This window comes from Podarcis melisellensis (genome assembly GCF_964234715.1).
Source record: "Podarcis melisellensis genome assembly, chromosome: 7".
NCBI classification, from domain to species: Eukaryota; Metazoa; Chordata; class Lepidosauria; order Squamata; family Lacertidae; genus Podarcis; species Podarcis melisellensis.
Genome location: NC_138539.1, coordinates 67,437,295 through 67,455,793, shown reverse-complemented (window position 1 = coordinate 67,455,793; position 18,499 = coordinate 67,437,295). Strand labels below are relative to the sequence as shown.

Genomic DNA, 18,499 nt, shown 5'->3' with positions numbered 1-18,499 from the left:
TTTTCAAAGCAGGTGATCTACCAATGAGTTTCAGCCCTTCTCTGGTGCATTTTCTGGCAGTTTTGAGACTGTAATGACACTCTTGATGTTATTGTTGCCTTCACGGATTTGGTGCTTCTATTCCTTTTGGAAAGTCACAATTAACTAGCATGGTGTGATGAAGAAAGGGGCTAAACAAACTGATTGAATTGAATATAAACTATGAAATGACCTGGATATTGGCGACCAGCAAATTGATTTCTTTACTAAACTTTGTTTTCCTGATGGGAACTGGAATGTGGCATGGCCTCTGTCTGATTTTGTGTCCATTTCACTAAGCTTACAACTGTCAGTTGAAAGCAACAGGCTTTTGACGTCTCACCTGAGAACATGAGCAGGAAGCCATTAAAAAGTCAAGCATGGTTTCCAGCAAATACAATATGTTCATGACTTAAATGACCTTTGGCTTGGAGCCAGTGCCTTCCGTACAGAGAGCACATTTGTAAGAATTCCTGGAAAGAACTCATAAAAGACAAAGATATCATATGAAATGATATTGAATTAAATTTTTCTCATTCTTCCAGGAATATTCAGAGGCTCCCACACCTGTTCACCATGATGCAAATATTGGTGAAAATTTGTTAAAGGGCTTACACCACCAACCCTTTGGTTATCGACTACCATAAGCTAGAAGAGGCCAGAGATGAAACCCAAGAACTCTCTCAGATTCTCTTTTACGTTCTTCTTCAAATGCTCAAACTCCTCACCCTCCAGATCTGGCCTTGCTTGGGGCCTCCCAGTGAAATGACTAAATGGCACTGGCGGAGGAAGGGGGGCAGAGGGAGCACACTGCCCCCAGCAGCACAATCCCGGTGGGGTGGGGTGCCATCACGGCTGCCCCCCTACCCATGCTGGGTGCCACACCCCACTGATGGCGTATCATGCCCCCCAGGACGCGCGCCATGCCCCTGCGGGTGGCTCACCACACCCCCAGGAAGCACGCGTCACCCCTGCAGCCACGCCCCTGTCTGCTCTCCGCCCCCCGGTGCCAGAGCATGAAGCTCCACCACTGGGCATGAGGATCAGTACAAAAGAAATCTTCCCTCAGCTCATAATGTATGAGGTGTACAGTGGTACCTCAGGTTAAGAACTTAATTCGTTCCGGAGGTCCATTCTGAAACTGTTCTTAACCCGAGGTACCACTATAGCTAATGGGGCCTCCCGCTGCTGCCACGCCTCCGCCGCGCCATTTCTGTTCTCATCCTGAAGCAAAGTTCTTAATCCGAGATACTATTTCTGGGTTAGTGGAGTCTGTAACCTGAAGCGTCTGTAACCTGAAGCGTCTGTAACCCGAGGTACCACTGTATCTGTGTCTTATCCATAGCAACTAAATAGAACCTCCACATTCAGAGAAAGTTTGCATCTGAGACTGGATGTCTTCTACAAACAGCAGGTCAGGGCTGTTTCCTTCGCATCCTACAACAGAGCTTTCCAGAGGCAGTAAGATGGCAATTTGATAGACAAGGGATGTGGCCCCTGTGGCCTGCCAGATGTTGTTGGGCTGAAACTCCAGCATGGCCAAAGACCAGGGGTGATAGGAACTGTAGTTCACCAACATCTGGAAGTCCACAGTGCCTCCAACCTTGATAAAGAGCTTTGGTCTGATCCAACAGAGCAGTTCTTAATGTTACATCAAAGCGGTCACACACAAATTGTCTGGCACTTCCAGCTCCCCCACTTGGCAGAAATGCTTCTGATGTGACATCAAGGCTGAGAAAGAGCCCATGTGATTTGATAAACATATGGAAGGGGAACAAAACAAAGCAGCCATTCATCGGTGAGGCTGGGTCTTTAGATGTGAGGCTGTGTGGGGATGAGAAACATTTTTCATGTCTGTTTTTTATTTTATTTTTTATTTCTGATTTTCAGTTAAATGCATTTCAATAATTTTACAGTCATTTTAACATTTCAAAACTCAACTTCCTTCCTCTTCTTTCTGCGGTTCCTTAAATTTATTTTTATCATTTCCTGCATATTCTAAATTAACTTATTCCTTTATTCATCTGTTTTCATTATATACTCTTATGAAACTGCAGGTTACTATGATAATCCTGCCAATGTCCTTACCTTATCTGTTTACAATTTATCTGTAAATATTCAATAAACCATTTCCATTCTTTTATAAAAAGTTTGTTATCTTGATTACCTATTTTTTCCGGTAAGTTTTGCCATTTCTGCCTAGTCCATAAGTTTTTTTATCCATTCTTCTTTCATCGAGACTTCCTCTTTTTTCCAGCACTTTTCATATCTTATCTCCTTTGGAAATTATCTCTGGTGGAGCAGAGGAGGGGGAGATAAGGAAATGATTCATATTATATCAACTTTCCAACATCTTTTGTTCTTTTTTTTTTAGTTCAAAGAGCTCCAGAGCTGTGATAAGCTATTGTTGTTGGGGAATCCTGGCATCCTCTGGAAGTTAGCATGCAGGAAACAAGTGAGAGCAAACACAGACTCTTCTCTCCTGAAAACATGTGCCTAGTATAAGCATCAATGTTAATGTACTGAAGTTCTCACCCTGGGCCAGCAGGGGGATACTGTAGATAGTTATGCAAATAAGGGATCAAAGTGACTTTCAGTGATTGGGTAGTTTTAGAAAATAGTTACAGTTACGTTGTACTGGAGCTCTATATAAGCAGGCTGACTGAACCCTTCAGTTCAGTTCAGTTCTGGCCTGTGAATAAACAAGAGCTGTTTGAAGAATCGCTGTGTCGTCTGATATGTTCACCCACAACTTAACAAGCCTAACTTGTTTAAGCACAAAAGTCTGCATGTTGCATTAAAGCATATAGAGCAGCATCTCTCTAAGGCAATCGTAGGCAAACTAAGACCCGTGGGCCGGATGCGGCCCAATCACCTTCTCAATCCGGCTTGCGGACGGTCCTGGAATCAGCGTGTTTTTACATGAGCAGAATGTGTGCTTTTATTTAAATTGCATCCCTGGGTTATTTGTGGGGCATAGGAATTTGTTCGTATAATTTTTCAAAATACAGTCCGGCCCACCACATGGTCTGAGGGACAGTGGACCAGCCCACAGCTGAAAAAGGTGGCTGACCCTGATATAGAGGCTACAAAGCAGCCATCTGAACCGTTGTTGTTTTTTGTTTTTTGTTTGGAGTGGACAAGCTATTACTAATGATGTTAAGTTGTGGGTGAACATATCAGACGACACAGCGATTCTTCAAACAGCTCTTGTTTATTCACAGGCCAGGACAGAACTGAACTGAAGGATTCAGTCAGCCTGCTTATACAGAGCTCCAGTACAATGTAAATGAAACAATTTTCTAAAACTATGCAATCACTGAAGGCCACTTTTGATCCCTTATTTGCATAACTATCTACAGTATCCCCCTGCTGGCCCAGGGTGAGAACTTCAGTACATAACAAATGAAATAGTGTTTTCCTGGTCATAAAAATTGTTTCATACAAGTTGAATCTCTTGCTTTTAGTTTGTGAAAGCAGAGCTCATCAGAAGTCATGGGAATAAGGAAAATAAGCAGAAGTCATTAGACTCACCTCTCCAGGTGAATTGATGACACACCTGTAAGACATACACGCACAGTGATTTCTAACACCCTGTGCCAGGGAGCAAATACCAGACGAGACAGCGCATAGGAATGTTCAGAGCTGACCCTACTAGTAGGTCAAGTGATATGACCACCAGAGGTATACAATGGCAATAATTCCTCCAACTGGCCATTCCCCTGGCCATTCCCCTCTAGTAAAAGATGGAGCTGTTTGGTCCATCATGGTCCATCATGCACCACTTTAGGTAACCTGCTGTTTTCCTACAATTCTACAAATGTTTCTAAGATTAACAATCAAAATCCTGGACAGGCTGAAATATCTGAGCCTGTCACTTGAGAGGCTGGAGAAAGATGTGAGGGGGGTTTTTTTGGGGGGGGGAGCATGTCAGAACTCTGTTCGACTGAGCTGATAAGGCTCATCTTCGGAATCGCCTCCTGACGTGTTTAACGACCTCGAGCCTTTGAGGAGTCTCCAAGGCACGTCCTCCCAGCAGAATTCCCAGCACAGGGAAGGATGAGACAGTATGAGCTACGTTGTAAAGAGTTTTATTTCTAAACTATGCAGAACAGAAAAGACATCCTCTCTCTATGGAAGCAGAGAGCAACTGAACAAAGGAACAAATGAACAAAGGAAACAGGAAACCACTAACGTCACATCCCGTCTCCCCTCCCTGAGATTTCCAAGAGTCTGGACTGTCTCTGGAATGTAAACAGAGTCCTGTGACTCCACGCAGCTGCACAGTGAGAAACAGAAACTAACAGAGCATTCCACAAAATGGGAGACAGCACTGGAAAATGTCCACTCTTGTGGTGCCAGCCATTGTACCTCCCTCAGAGAAAACACATGATGAAGAGTTTAGATCAGAATGGTGAAACTTCTCTCTTTTTTAAAAAAAAAATATAATTTTTATTAATTTTTACAGAGATTTTCCAACACAACATCTCCAACACAACATACCGGTAACAAACCTTTGGCTATCACAGCCTAGGGCTTCCTTCAACCACTTCTAATGGTTTTCTAAATTCCTTTCTAGTTATGCATTTTATTACTATTCTTATTGTTGTAAGTCCAATCTTATATCAACAATAATTTGGATAAGCCACCTTACAAAACTTCTTGCAACCCTACAATTGATGTTAATTAATTACATTTGCCTTTCAAATACAACGTAAATTTCTTCCAGTCCGTTAGGAAAGTCTGGTCCTGCCGGTTTCAAATTTTCCCTGTAAGTCTTGGCATAGTCCATCAGTTTTATTTGCCACTCTTCTTTTGTTATTATTCCCTCTTGCTTCCATCTTTGGGCTAGTAATATTCTTGCTGCAGTAGTCGCATATAAAAACAGTTTTGTATCATTCTTATGTATTTCTATACCTACCATACCGAGTAAAAGAGCTTTTGGTTTTAATAGTGAAACTTCTGTGGTGGATTCCAAATATACCTCTTCCCCCCCCCCCCCCAGGTTGTTTGTGTATTTCCTTCTCTTCATTTTCTTTGTATATATAAAAAACCATCAGCAACCTTGGTGGATTTAAAAACAAACAAAAACCACAGCAGTATTTTTATCTCTGTGTCATTTGACTCCTCTCAAAGCAGATCTAGTCAAAGACGCCAAGCATATGGTGCAGAAGTAATAGAGGTTGTTGGCTGTCTTGCAGAAATTACCAAAGGAGCTCCAAGGGCTCGGCTAAATCTAGATGATTACAGTGACTTCTGAGCTTCTGCATTTCTGAAACACCTGCAGTTCTTGGCTCTGTGCCTACATGGCAAGGATTTGGCCACCGCTAGCCCTGGCACCATTGTCTTAACAGCTAGTGGGAAATTTGAAGAGAGTGTTCCCTGTCGATGAGGGCTTTGAAGTCGTTGTCCTGCTTTGCAAATACTCCCCACCCGCCCTCCCACTTTGCACATCACTGTGCCAGAAAAGGAGAGAGGAACTTTGAACAAGCATTCACAAAGCAAAGTTTCTAGTTATGACTGTTCTAAATGCTTAGTATGGGAAGAAGGGAGAAGAGTGGGTGCTCTGAGGTTCATTTTGACTTCACGTGAGGTGCGAGAAACTCTTCCTATAGAGACCTGCAGTTGTGATCATTAGTCCAGTAGGCCCTAACTGAAATGTCAATGGGTGGATTAATCTGGGGCGAGTGATAAAGAGGAATATTGTGGCCCCTTCTGTTGTATATACACAAAAGATGGTCCCTGTGCTCTGAAGGAGATTGTTGGCCTTCTCTCCAAGATGGCTAGACCTGAGAAGCAGGCATTGGCCATGGCTGATCAGATAGGGACTGTGTACACACAATACATTTAAAGCATATGCACCTCAAAGTATCTTGGGGCGCCATTTATATACAGTGGTACCTTGGGTTACATACGCTTCAGGTTACATACGCTTCAGGTTACAGACTCCGCTAACCCAGAAATATTACCTCGGGTTAAGAACTTTGCTTCAGGATGAGAACAGAAATTGTGCTCTGTGCGGGCAGCGGCAGCAGGAGGCCCCCTAAGCTAAAGTGGTGCTTCAGGTTAAGAACAGTTTCAGGTTAAGAACGGACCTCCAGAACGAATTAAGTACTTAACCTGAGGTACCACTGTATTGCTGGATGGAAACCTAAGTCAGTTGTATCTGAGTTGTTTAAGATTAGGGTGCAGATTTATTGCCTAAGCGAGGTTTCTCATTTCCCTTCACTGACCTCCTCCAGTCTGGCATGACAAGATCTTGTCACTCTGTTTATAAGAAGCAGCTTTCACAGTTCCTACAGTGATGGAAAAGGACATGAGTTGCATGGTGGGTTTTTTTTCTTAAGGCTTAAGATATTATAAAAGCAGTATCCAGAGGAGCTGGCTTCATGTGATGATACCAGTTTGTCAATTAGTTTCCCAGTCAGACATTAGAAGCTCTGAGTTCATTATAAGGTGCTCGAAGGGCAAACCTTTCATGATTTAGCATAGAATAACTTTTAATATCAACTGAAGCCTGAGGACCAAAACGAGAGCTAATTTTTTAACCGCAGGGTCTCACCAGACAGAGTGAGTCAGCTTAGAAAAGAAGCACTTTGTTCTCCTCTCCTAGAAGTTTTTCTAATTCTCAAGATAAACTTGGTCACTTTTTTTTCTACTGAGCTACACTCCCCGAAGCGAAAGAAAGACTGGGGTCACTTTGACTCCCTTGTTTCAGGTAACTAGAGATAGAAAACAACTGGCTTTTTAGTGGTGAATTTGTGGTTCTGCTTAGGACTGAACTGAGGTTGAACAGGCTGAAAAAAGAAATCTAGGGGATTCTATCACAGGCTTGGAAGACTCTAGTGGTGTAGCAGAACCAGTGACATAACGTAGGTTGCCAGTACCCAGGGCCACGCAGAGGGAGAGAAACAGACAGAGTATGCATGCACGTTCAACTGCATAACAGCATCCGCATCACCCAGGAGATCACAGCTGCAGGGATAAGGGGGAAAAGAGTCATTTCATTGTCTGGAGAGGGCATTTCCTTCTTCGCATGGACAACGTGTTTTCAATGGAGCCCAGTGACGGAAGTGCAGCCGTTTTGAGGCAGTACTGGGTGTTGAAATTTTGCACCCCTAACAATTTTGCCCTGGGGAAACCACCCCTGTGCTCCACCCCCCGCTATGCCACTGCGCATAACTCACCAAACACGCTCAGAGGACTCCGGTGCTAACATGACATAATGATGTCCTTGTGTTGTATATTCTTGCACTACCATAAGGCAAAGTGAGGAAGGCACCTCATGCCGCTGATGCTTTGGAGAGTGGGGGTTGTCAGCATCCAGGTGTCCACAATTTTTTATTTTTCTGACTTGTTCCGACTTGCCCAGCTGCCTTCTCCCTCTGCATCACAGACAGTACTTTTGGGGAAGCTCCCTGATCAAGTGAGTAGGCAGAAAGGAAACTAGACCAACTTAAGCACTCCAGCAGCTCTCATGTGTGCACATGCATTGCTTTGCTCCCATGACTCCTTCTAGCACGAGAGCCATGAGGGAGTAGGCGGAGAGCAGCAAGAAGATATTGGAGGAAAGGGCTTTGTCTGCTGCACATGACTTGCCCAGCAGCAGTGGCGTAGCATGGGTTGTCAGCACCCGGGGCAAGGCAAGTAATTTGTGCCCCCTAACCCATGGATTTGCACCCCCTAACCCATGGATTTGCGCCCGGTGCGGCCGGCCCCCCTGCACCCCCCACGCTACGCCACTGCCCAGCAGTCCCTAAGCTACCCTGCTGTACTCTGATACATCCCATTGCCATTAGGAAGCCATGAGTTCTGGTCCTTCTCTGGTCCTTCTCTGGTCTTTCTCTGGTTGTTCTTCCAGACCAGATTCCAGTGGGCATAATACCACAGCACTCATAAACCCCATTTAAAAGTCTATGGAAAGTACCTGCTTGGGGGAGGGTCCCTAATACTAGCCTAGTGTTTAAGATTAGGAGTGATGTTCGCGGGGATGGCTGGTGCCCATTGGAACTTGTAGGGTGGGAGAATAATGGCAGGCAGAGACAACAAAGTCTAGTTTTGTTCCCATCCTTTCTCTCTGCTCAGTGCTACAAGCAACACACTGACACTAAAAAGGAGGAAGGTGACAGGCTGTGCCACCCCCTGGATTTGTCATAAGTAAGAAGGTAAGGAGGTGGGGAGGAGGGAGGAGACAGACAAGAGATTGGTGGGGCAGTGACTGAAAGTTGTTTGCTTCCCCCACCTGCACCAAGAAAAACCTCAAATAAATAAATAAATAAATAAATTTTTATTTATATCCCGCCCTCCCTGGCCAAAGCCAGGCTCAGAGCGGCTAACAGCAAGTACAAATAGCACAGTGTACATAAAATCACACAGTCAATTAATTAAAATACATTCTAAAATCAATTCAGAATCAAATTCATGGCAACCATTGGGCTAGAGTTCTATGAGGATTACAGAAGGAGATAGGGGCTCAGACTGTGCCTTGGCCAAAGGCCTGGTGGAACAGCTCCGTCTTGCAGGCCCTGCAGAAAGATGTCAGGTCCCACAGGGCCCTAGTCTCTTGTGACAGAGTGTTCCACCAGATCAGGGCCATGGCCGAAAAAGCCCTGGCTCTGCTCGAGGCCAGCCTAACCACCCTGTGGCCCGGGACCTCCAATATGTTTTTATTTGAAGACCGTAAGGTCCTCCATGGGACATACAATAACCTTACCACTAGTTCCATGTTAGGTGATTGTCTACACTGTAAAGTTGCCAAATGATCTGCCTTGTGTTATGTTCAGTTACCACTATGCTCAGAAGTGTGTCCTTCTGACTTGCAAAATGGTTTTTCCCAGGTACTTTGGGGGAAAATATTGTTGCTTCCCCTTCTAGTATATTCCCTCCTCTTCTCCTACTTTAATATGTTACACTATATATATATCCCATTCTTGGGCAAAACATTATGTGTTCTTTTTATACCTAATCATATTCTATTATATGGTGCAACAGATCATATGCAAATTTCACGGTGGAGTTTTATGCGATGGGCCCTGACCTATCTTTTAAATTATCTACATTCATATTGCTAAGGTCTTAAAGAGGAGACCTTTCAGTTGGTTGGAAGCTGGCCCTAAATGTATTACGGTGCCTGAGAAAAATAGCCATCAGCCTGTACAAACAGACACAGGAGGGGTAGGCAGGCCATTTGCCAGGATATATTGCTTAAAAATATATGGCAGCATGATTTAAGGGAGCAATCCTCTGCACAAAAAGCTGGTATAAAGCAAGCCAATTTAAATTAATCTAGTGTAAAGTCACACCAGCACCAAACCCTGCTCAACAGCTGAGTTGAACATGCTTAGGATCCAGCCTAATGCCCCCCTCTCTGTTCTCTCCCCCCCCCCAAATTCATGCCCTTTTTTGGAACTTACGCTGGCCTCCGTTCAGTCAGTTGCAACTCAGGTGGCTGAAATATCTTTGGCTGATCTGGGGTTGGGGACTTAAGTCCCATGGACTGCAAGAAGATCAAACCTATCCATTCTGAAGGAAATGAGCCCTGAGTGCTCACTGGAAGGACAGATCGTGAAGCTGAGGCTCCAATACTTTGGCCACCTCATGAGAAGAGAAGACTCCCTGGAAAAGACCCTGATGTTGGGAAAGATCAAGGAGAAGGGGACTTCAGAGGACGAGATGGTTGGACAGTGTTCTCGAAGCTACCAGCATGAGTTTGACCAAACTGCAGGAGGCATTGGAAGATGGGAGTGGCTGGCGTGCTCTGGTCCATGGGGTCACGAAGAGTCGGACACGACTAGACAACTAAACAGCAACAACAACAAAGAGCCAAGAATCAGTTGGCTAAGCCTGAGATCCACTGCATCCTAAGCTGTAGTTCCTGGCAGATCTTACCATAGGATTGCCCCCTGTATATTTCTCTATAAATAATGATTCCTCGCTACCAATCAAACTCACTGAGATAACATGTTGTGGCAGAGGGTTTGGTAGTATGCGGAAGCTCAGGAAATTTTGAGAAAGATCGTGAATGTTATTTCCCCCCCCCCCCGGTCCTCTAATTTCTTTATTTGGTTTTACATATTAAAATCCACAATCATACCACAACCCATTTCAACAGTACTAGATTCCCACGATTCTCTGGACTTCCCACCTCCCTCTCCATGGGTCCCATTGTTAAACCCTTCCGGCCGCATCCTTTATAGTAGTCCAAATCTTCATTGTATCCATAGTTCTTGTTACATTACAAGTATTATTGCAATCCCACTAATGATTTCAAGTGTTTCAGCGTTCTCCAAGGTAAATTATAAATTCCCCCCATTTCTTATTAAAGTTTTGGAATGTGAGCTGTTTATAAAAGGCAGAGGGTGAATCATTTAGAGGACTGCCTTAAGATTTATTTATTTTTCCTGGAAGATACAGAAACACAAACTGTGCACAAGAGGTTTTTCTTTTTCTTCTTTTAACCCTGAGGACTTTGAAGAAGAGAAAAAACAAAGCTGCCAGGATCTGAGGCCCACAATTACCTTTGTGTCTTTTTTATCCTGAAACAAAAGACAGGCATTCTAGACTACAACTCCAGGAAAAAGAAGAAGGGAAATAATAATAATAATGTTTATTACTAACATGTTACAAGCCAGCCCTGCAGTTAAAGTATGTTAAAGAAATCCCTCATCAAAGACCAGACTTTCCTGGGGTAACAATTCAGAACTGTTATGAAGAAGAAGTTTCAAAGCTCAGAAGTGGCAATATGTGTATGCCAAGCAGATGAACAAGCAATGCAGATCAAGTCCCTGGAGAAAAGAGCACAGCAGATTACAGTGGGCACCACAGCGGAAGAAAGCCGACAATAGCTAGCTAAGGGGAAAGCAAAACAGAAGAAGCAGTAGACAGTGCCAGAAATGTGGCACATCGCACGAGAAGACAAGATGATATACTTCTGGGTAGCCTCCAACATTTCACAGATAGATAGAATGACACTCCTGCATAGGCATTGGCACATGAATGTGCCCAGGTAGCCAATCATGAGACTGTGTGGATCGGGGGCATAAGCAATGCGCACAGGACCATAGCTCAATGGCACCATAGCTCAATGGTATATGCTTTGCACTGCAGGGGGAAGGTTCAATTCTCAGCATTGGGAAAGTGCCCCATCTAAAACACCAAACTATATATATATATATATATATATATATAATTAGTTTTTTAACATACCATTTTCAACAGTAATTAAACATATTTTACATCTTATTCAATTTTTTTGACTTCCATGAGTCCCGTCTGAAAATTTTCCAATCTAATCTCTGAGTATACATTTCTTATTTTCCCTGTTACATTTAAAACTCATAACCAATATCTCTGTTCTTTATCTGCTTTGTATCACTTCATATATTCCTCCTTACAGAACTTCTTGTAGTCCTACTAGTGTACAATTGTTGGTTACAATTGCTCTTCAAATAGTTCATATACTTCTTCCAGTCTTCTGTAAATCTCTGGTCCCACAGGTTTCGAATCCTTCCTGTCATTTTGTCCAATTCTGCATAGTCGATTATTTTCGTCTGCCATTCTTCTTTCATCAGAATTTCTTCTGAATTTCAGACAACACCAAACTAAACGGATAAAGTGTCCGACTCAGTACAAGGCAACTAGCTGTGAAAAGTATGGAATCCTGAATAGCCTCTACCAGTCAGCGTTAATAATAATAATAATAATAATAATAATAATAATAATAATAATAATAATAATAAATTATTACTTATACCCTGCCCATCTGGCCGGGCCACCCTAGCCACTCTGGGCGGCTCCCAATAGCATATTAAAAACATGATAAAACATCAAACATTAAAAACTTCCCTAAACAAATCTGCCTTCAGATGTCTTCTAAAAGTCTGGTAGTTGTTTTTCTATTTGACATCTGATGGGAGGGCATTCCACAGGATGGGTGCCACTTCCGAGAAGGCCCTCGGCCTGGTTCCCTGTAACCTCACTTCTCACAGTGACGGAACCACCAGAAGGCCCTCAGAACTGGACCTCAGTGTCTGGGAGAATGATGGGAGTGGAGACGTTCCTTCAGGTATACTGGGCTGAGGCCACTTAGGGCTTTAAAGGCAGCACCAACACTTTGAATTGTGCTTGGAAACGTACTGGAGCCAATGGAGGTCTTTCAGGACTGGTGTTATATGGTCTCCGCAGCCACTCCCAGTCAGCAGTCTGGTTGCCACATTCTGGATTAGTTGTAGTTTCCCGGTCGCCTTCAAAGGTAGCCCCACGTAGAGCGCATTGCAGTAGTCCAAGCGGAAAATAACTAGAGCATGCACCACTCTAGCAAGACAGTCCCTGGGCAGGTAGGGTCACAGCCTGCATATCAGATGGAGCTGGTAGACAGCCATCCTGGACATGGAATTAACCTGTGGCTCCATGGACAGCTGTGAGTCCAAAATGACTCCCAGGCTGCGCACCTGGTCCTTCAGGGCCACAGTTGCCCCTTCAGGACCAGGGAGTCCTCCACACCTGCCCACCCCCTATCCCCCCAAAACAGCACTTGTCAGGATTCAACCTCAATCTTTACATGGGTGTCAGCAAAGAGAAAGCCCATGAACGTGCTACTGCTGTAGTCACTGCTGTAGGTGTCAGGGACTGGCTGTACAAAGAGGAATGGTACGAGGCACCAGCCAAGGAACCCCAAAGTGAAACCCCAGAAGAGGAAAGCTCAGAGCCAGGGGACTGGTGATGAGACACCGAGGAGAGGTCAGAGGTGAGACACCGAGGAGAGGTCAGAGGGAGAAGAAGATTGGGAGGAGGTGCAGAATGCCAAATGAGCAGCAGGGTTTAGTGAGCAGGAAGAGCCTGTGATAGGGAGCAGTTCAGACTCCAAGGCTGAAGCAGATGAGGGGGGCGGTCAAGAAACTGCTGAAGAATCCAGGGAGTCTCCCTCTCCTGCGGTGACAAGCTCCCCTCCCCCTTGGTCTCCAAGAACTCACAGAGTAATGAGAAGAACATAACAGAGGCCAGAGGTGTGCAGACGCAGTTTGAGACTGCTTGGGAGACATCCGGGAGAGGAGGAGCCTTAGAAAGGAGTGGAAGACAAGGGCCTTCAGTCCTGGCAACTGCTCCATAGGGGCAAGAGTCCTACTGAGTAGTGTTGCTGAGACCACTAGGCCAAGTGGTATGTTTGCTAACTTCACTGACAATGGAGATCTGCTTCCTTTATTGCTGACTTGCGTCTGACTCTAGCCCTGACAGAAGGTTCTGCTGAAGTGTGATAGGAAACCCTTGCATGATTGAGGTCCCTAATTTCACAGAAACATACACCTGTGTAGCAGAGATTCCTGCTAATCTGCACTTAATGGGAAGACATTTGGGGTAGGTGGAGGTGATGTGTGGCAGAACATCATGTGGCAGCAGGTGTGGCAGGCATTGCTCCTCTCCTGGTAGGTTTGGGAAATGTCTCCTGTCTGGAACCCTACGGAGCTGCCAAAAATCCAACTCAGCGTAAGGCAGTTTTCTGTGTGCCTAACTTGTCCCACTCTGCTGTAGGATTGGTGTCTGTAGTCCTGAACTTCGTACTCCTGCAAATCAACTCAGTCACATTGGTTGCTGTCCAAGGTCCTGACCTTAGGAGGTCGGCTCAGGCAATCTTGCTTTCCACCACCCCGTCTGGGCTGCCGCCGCCACATCTCAGCGTTGGAGATGGCTATGGATCAGGACAGCAGGCGATTTCTGCAAGACAATAATCTATTGCTACAGCATGTGGAATGAAGAAAATAAACTGTCAAAAGCCTGTGAATTATTTATCTAATGGATTGAATAATTGAATTATTAAGGCAAGTACTGGTGTAGTGATTATTTAATGGAGAGATGATTTCAGGGTTGAAGCACGGATGCTCTCACGCTCAGACACAAAGAGAAAATGGGAGAGGTGCAGGCCACTTCACGTGGCATGTGATCTAGTTAACACTGAGCCTCTCATACTGGCTCTGATGATACCACTTGAAAGTTGCTATACGAATTTTCACAGCTTCCTCTTGTCACAAGTGGGTGGTGGCTGGAACAAGACAAATGCTGGTTTTCAGCTTCAGGGGTGCTACTTAAGGCCACTGGTCTCACCAAGCCCAATGGTCAATTCTTGAGTGGATCAATTGATTCACCTTCTTTCCAAACTGCTTAAAAATGTTAAGCTCTCTCCTCCAAATCCAGTCCTGCAGCTGGTGCCAAAAGCTTGATGAAGCCGTGTTTGCCACTAACTTGAACAACATTGTAATGCACATATGCCTTATGTACCGTATTTTTCGCTTTATAAGACACACCTGGTTTTTATAAGACGCACCTAGTTTTTAGAGGAGGAAAACAAGAAACAAGAAAGCAACGCAAAGCCTCTTGAGCAAAGAGGCAGGAACGCTCCGGCTTCACTCAAGAGGCTTTGCGTGGCTATCCCTGAAGCCAGAAGAGCAAGAGGAATTGTTGTGCACCGATCCCTCTTGCTCTTCTGGCTTCAGCGATAGCTGTGCAGCCTGCATTCGCTCCATAAGATGCACACACATTTCCCCTTACTCTTTAGGAGGGGAAAAGTGTGTCTTATAGAGCAAAAAATATGGTACCTTGAAATTGTTTGGGGCAAACAATGGTCACTTTTCAGTGCCACCTAAAAACTTAGGGTGGTATTCAACTAAGTTTTATTCAGAGTTGGCCAGTTAATTATCATGACAAAGCTAGGTCCATTAATTTCAATACGTCTGCTCTGAGTAAAGCTTAGTTTAATACCACCCTTACCTCTTTTGCCAAGCCTTTACAGCTGCAGTGTCTATGCAGTCTCAGACTGAGTGGACAAACTCAGTGTAACTTCGAAATTCAATACTGCAAATTCTAAAAAAACTGACCCAAAGCAACCTGGCCTTGCATTAAATATCTGTATCTATATTGATAGGATTTTGCCTTCCCTGAATGTTGTGATGCAATTCTTAGGTCAGAAAATGTATGAAAACAAGGTTGTCATGATGAGATGAATGTACACTTTGAGAGAAAATATGTGTGAGTAGGTGTTTAGAGAGAGACCTTTAAAATGTTAAACTATGTATAATTAAATGCATATTTTTGCGCAGTACTTTTTTAAAGAAAAAAATACAGGCTGCTGTTGAAAAGTGATGAGACTGACTTAAGAGAGAACACATGTAAAAGTGGTTAAAACCCAGAAAGACACCAATCCATCCATCCTTTGGCATTAGCTGAGTTTTGTAAGTTTATACGACTCTCGTCGCAAAAAGACACAGCTCTATGAAAAAGCAGAAAAGCTCAGCGATTTTAAGATACCTGTTGCTTCCCCAAGACAAGCAATGTGAAAATGTGTTTATTATTGTCTGACAGACCATTTTAAAGAGACAAGAAAGGGAGGGAGAAGTGTGATATAGAGTAGATCTTCAGGAGAGAAAGAGAATTATCACCCTTCTGGTGGAAGAGCAAATGGCTACTTCGCAAGAAGACAGAGGCTAAAAGGGGGCAGTGGAGGGGGAAAGGATGTGAAACTGATCATTATACTTTCTTACCCAGAGATTAATAGGCAATCAGCGTTACCTTAACCTGTGTATGCTTTATTCACTCATAAAAAAATGATGATATTGCTCGCCTGTCTTGCCACAATAGCACATTTCCTGATGTGTGTTTCCCAGTTAATAATTGTCTGTCAGGCAGCTGATCGGAGACAAGGCCAGCGAATGCAAGTCATGATTAATTGCTAGTTGTAGGGCAAGTGATGCTGGAGGGGGGGAGGGGAGTGCAAAGAAAGGCATGCGCTCTCTGGCATGCAGGCCGCGATGCAACCGCTATATGCGCAAGGATACAATTTGAGTGACCAGGGCAGCAATGCCAGGTTTTCATTCCCCCTGCCCACTTTGACCGAGTGGCACTCATAAGCAGCCCTCTGAATAACTATGTACCCAGCTGTGGTAACCAGCAGGGTTCCTGCCATTTTGCAGATGATGGGTTGGCTGTGTGTAGTTTTCTGGATAAGTCTTGGGGGCTTTATTATTCCCACCTTCCAAAGTTCAAAGCTCGGAGAACTCTGAGGGCAGTACAGTGGTAACTTTGCTTCAGGATGAGAACAGAAATCGTGCTCTGGTGGCGCAGCAGCAGCAGGAGGCCCCATTAGCTAAAGTGGTGCTTCAGGTTAAGAACAGTTTCAGGTTAAGTACAGACCTCTGGAACGAATTAAGTACTTATCCCGAGGTACTACTGTACAATATGTTATTTTAATTGCATAGTAGGCAAACATGTTTTTTTAAAATACAGTGGCACCTCTGCAGTTTTGTAGTATTTTCCTCAAATACCCTCCAGTAATTTGTCTCTGTGTGTGTATCTGCCACCATTCACACACATATAATGCCCTTTGATGATGCTGGGTCTGAGGAAGCCATGAAAGATACAAAGATGGTGGCCAGGCTACCAACAGTTGGCAAAAATAAAAATCTTATTTACTACAGACACTGAAAATGGTGCCCCTCACCCCTGAGAAACTTTGGAGAACGTTTCCTCCCACTGAATGAATCCAATGAAAAATACACCCCACTCCAATTTCTCTGCCCACCAATACAGTGATGCATTTGCACACAGCTCTAGCATAAAAAGGATTGACTTCAGTCGTGCCGATTTAAATCACCTGGGGGATTGGCAGCAAATACCTTCCAAGAACCGACTAGTAAAAAGAGCCATTGCTTTAATTCCTCTAATTGTTCTGCCCAGTTAATTTGTACGCAGGGAATGTGTGCAAATATTCCAGAGCTGCGCCAAAACAGCGCGATTGCAGATGTCCCTTGCTTAATCTCCCCTCGGTAAAATACACTTTGCTTTGGATTATCTACGCGACTCATAGTCCTCTCTTATTTCTGTTTATTAAGGATAATGGGAATATATTCAAGTAAATTAATTTGCAAACATATACAGACGCCACTGGGGGAGTGATTTTTTTCTTTCCTCTTGGCAGGCGCAGCATAACTCTTGTTGATACTGAGGCTATTGGCATATGTTTGTGTCCTGGGATTGCTTGCCAGAAATCTTCCTATGATGTTGTTGAGGATATACATGTGACAGATTTTGAAGTTCGGATGGCAGATGGAACATTTCTGCTGGCCAGTTTGCAGCTTAAGCTAGCTTGAGCATCGACAGACAGGCAGGATGTAAGTGGAACGAATACCCAATAGTATGCAATACATCCTTTTAATATAGGACCGCTGGCAGGGAGCGTGTGCTTCGCCAGGATGGTTTCTCGATATAGCTCTTTATATATGTGGGAAGAGTCTATCCATGAAATGTTTATATCGCAGCCACTAGTGGCATAACTGTCCCTATTTCACCATTCTGGCTCTCCAATTGTTTCTCTTTCAGGTCTCTTTCTTTCCCCATCCTAGATATATTGGGAAGCAAGCACCATACTCAGCCAAAGTGGGCTTTGTGGGCTATGCTTGGTATAAAGAGTTTCCAGATGCTATGCGACCTTGGCCAAAGAAGTCTACGATCCACCAGCTCCTTTTGCTAGACTACTTTTATTTAAACCAGTTTGCTTTGGAGCTCTTCTTGTTCCCCTGGCACTCCAGCAGACCCTGCTGCCTCCTTGCCACCAGCCAGTGTGGTGTAGTGGTTAAGAGCGGTAGTCTCGTAATCTGGGGAACTGGGTTCACGTCTCCGCTCCTCCACATGCAGCTGCTGGGTGACCTTGGACTAGTCACACTTCTTTGAAGTCTCTCAGCCCCACTCATCTCACAGAGTGTTTGTTGTGGGGGAGGAAGGGAAAGGAGAATGTTAGCCGCTTTGACACTCCTTAAAGGGAGTGAAAGGCGGGATATCAAATCCAAACTCTTCTTCTTCTTCTTCTTCTTCTTATTATTATTATTATTACTATTATTATTATTATTATTATTATTATTATTCCTTACCACCCTCCCAAAAAGAAAGCATAGAATCATAGCATTGCCGAGTTGGAAGAGACCCTGAGGATCATCTCGTCCAACCGCCCACAATGGATAAATATGCAGTTGTTCTATATGGGGACCAAACCTGGAACCTTGGCATTATCAGCACCACACCCTAAATAATTGAGCTATCCGGGCAAGAACACAATATGTTTGGTGTATATATCAGGGTGGGGTATTTGTGTGGCCACCTGGACATTGTGAGACTGCATCTCCCATCAGCTCCAATGAACATGGTCAAGGCTCAGGATGATGGGAGTTGTAGTCCAGTTAAAATATGGAGGTTCCATCCCTAGTCTACACCAAGCGGCAGTGGCTCTCCTGGGTGTCAGCCAAAAGTGTCTCCCAGTTCTACCTGTAGGTGGCAAGGATTGAACCCGGGACCTTTCCAAAACAGGGCACAGTCCCAGTCCTATCAATGCCTACTAGCCCCATTCCTCCAACATGACCTACTACCCACCCTTAAAGTCTGCCCATGAAGTGTCTATATCTGAATAAGGGAACCTACACTTGTACTCCTAGACACACACATG

At 44.3% G+C, this 18,499-nt stretch overlaps 1 long non-coding RNA gene across 1 annotated transcript; it reads left to right on the top strand.

Moving 5' to 3' along the window:
• The first annotated feature begins 1,400 nt into the window (after positions 1-1,400).
• LOC309373837 lies at positions 1,401-13,831 on the top strand. Its single transcript, XR_014170222.1, has 3 exons — positions 1,401-1,479; positions 8,104-8,183; positions 13,546-13,831. It is a non-coding gene; the product is annotated as an uncharacterized lncRNA (long non-coding RNA).
• Positions 13,832-18,499: the final 4,668 nt, after the last annotated feature.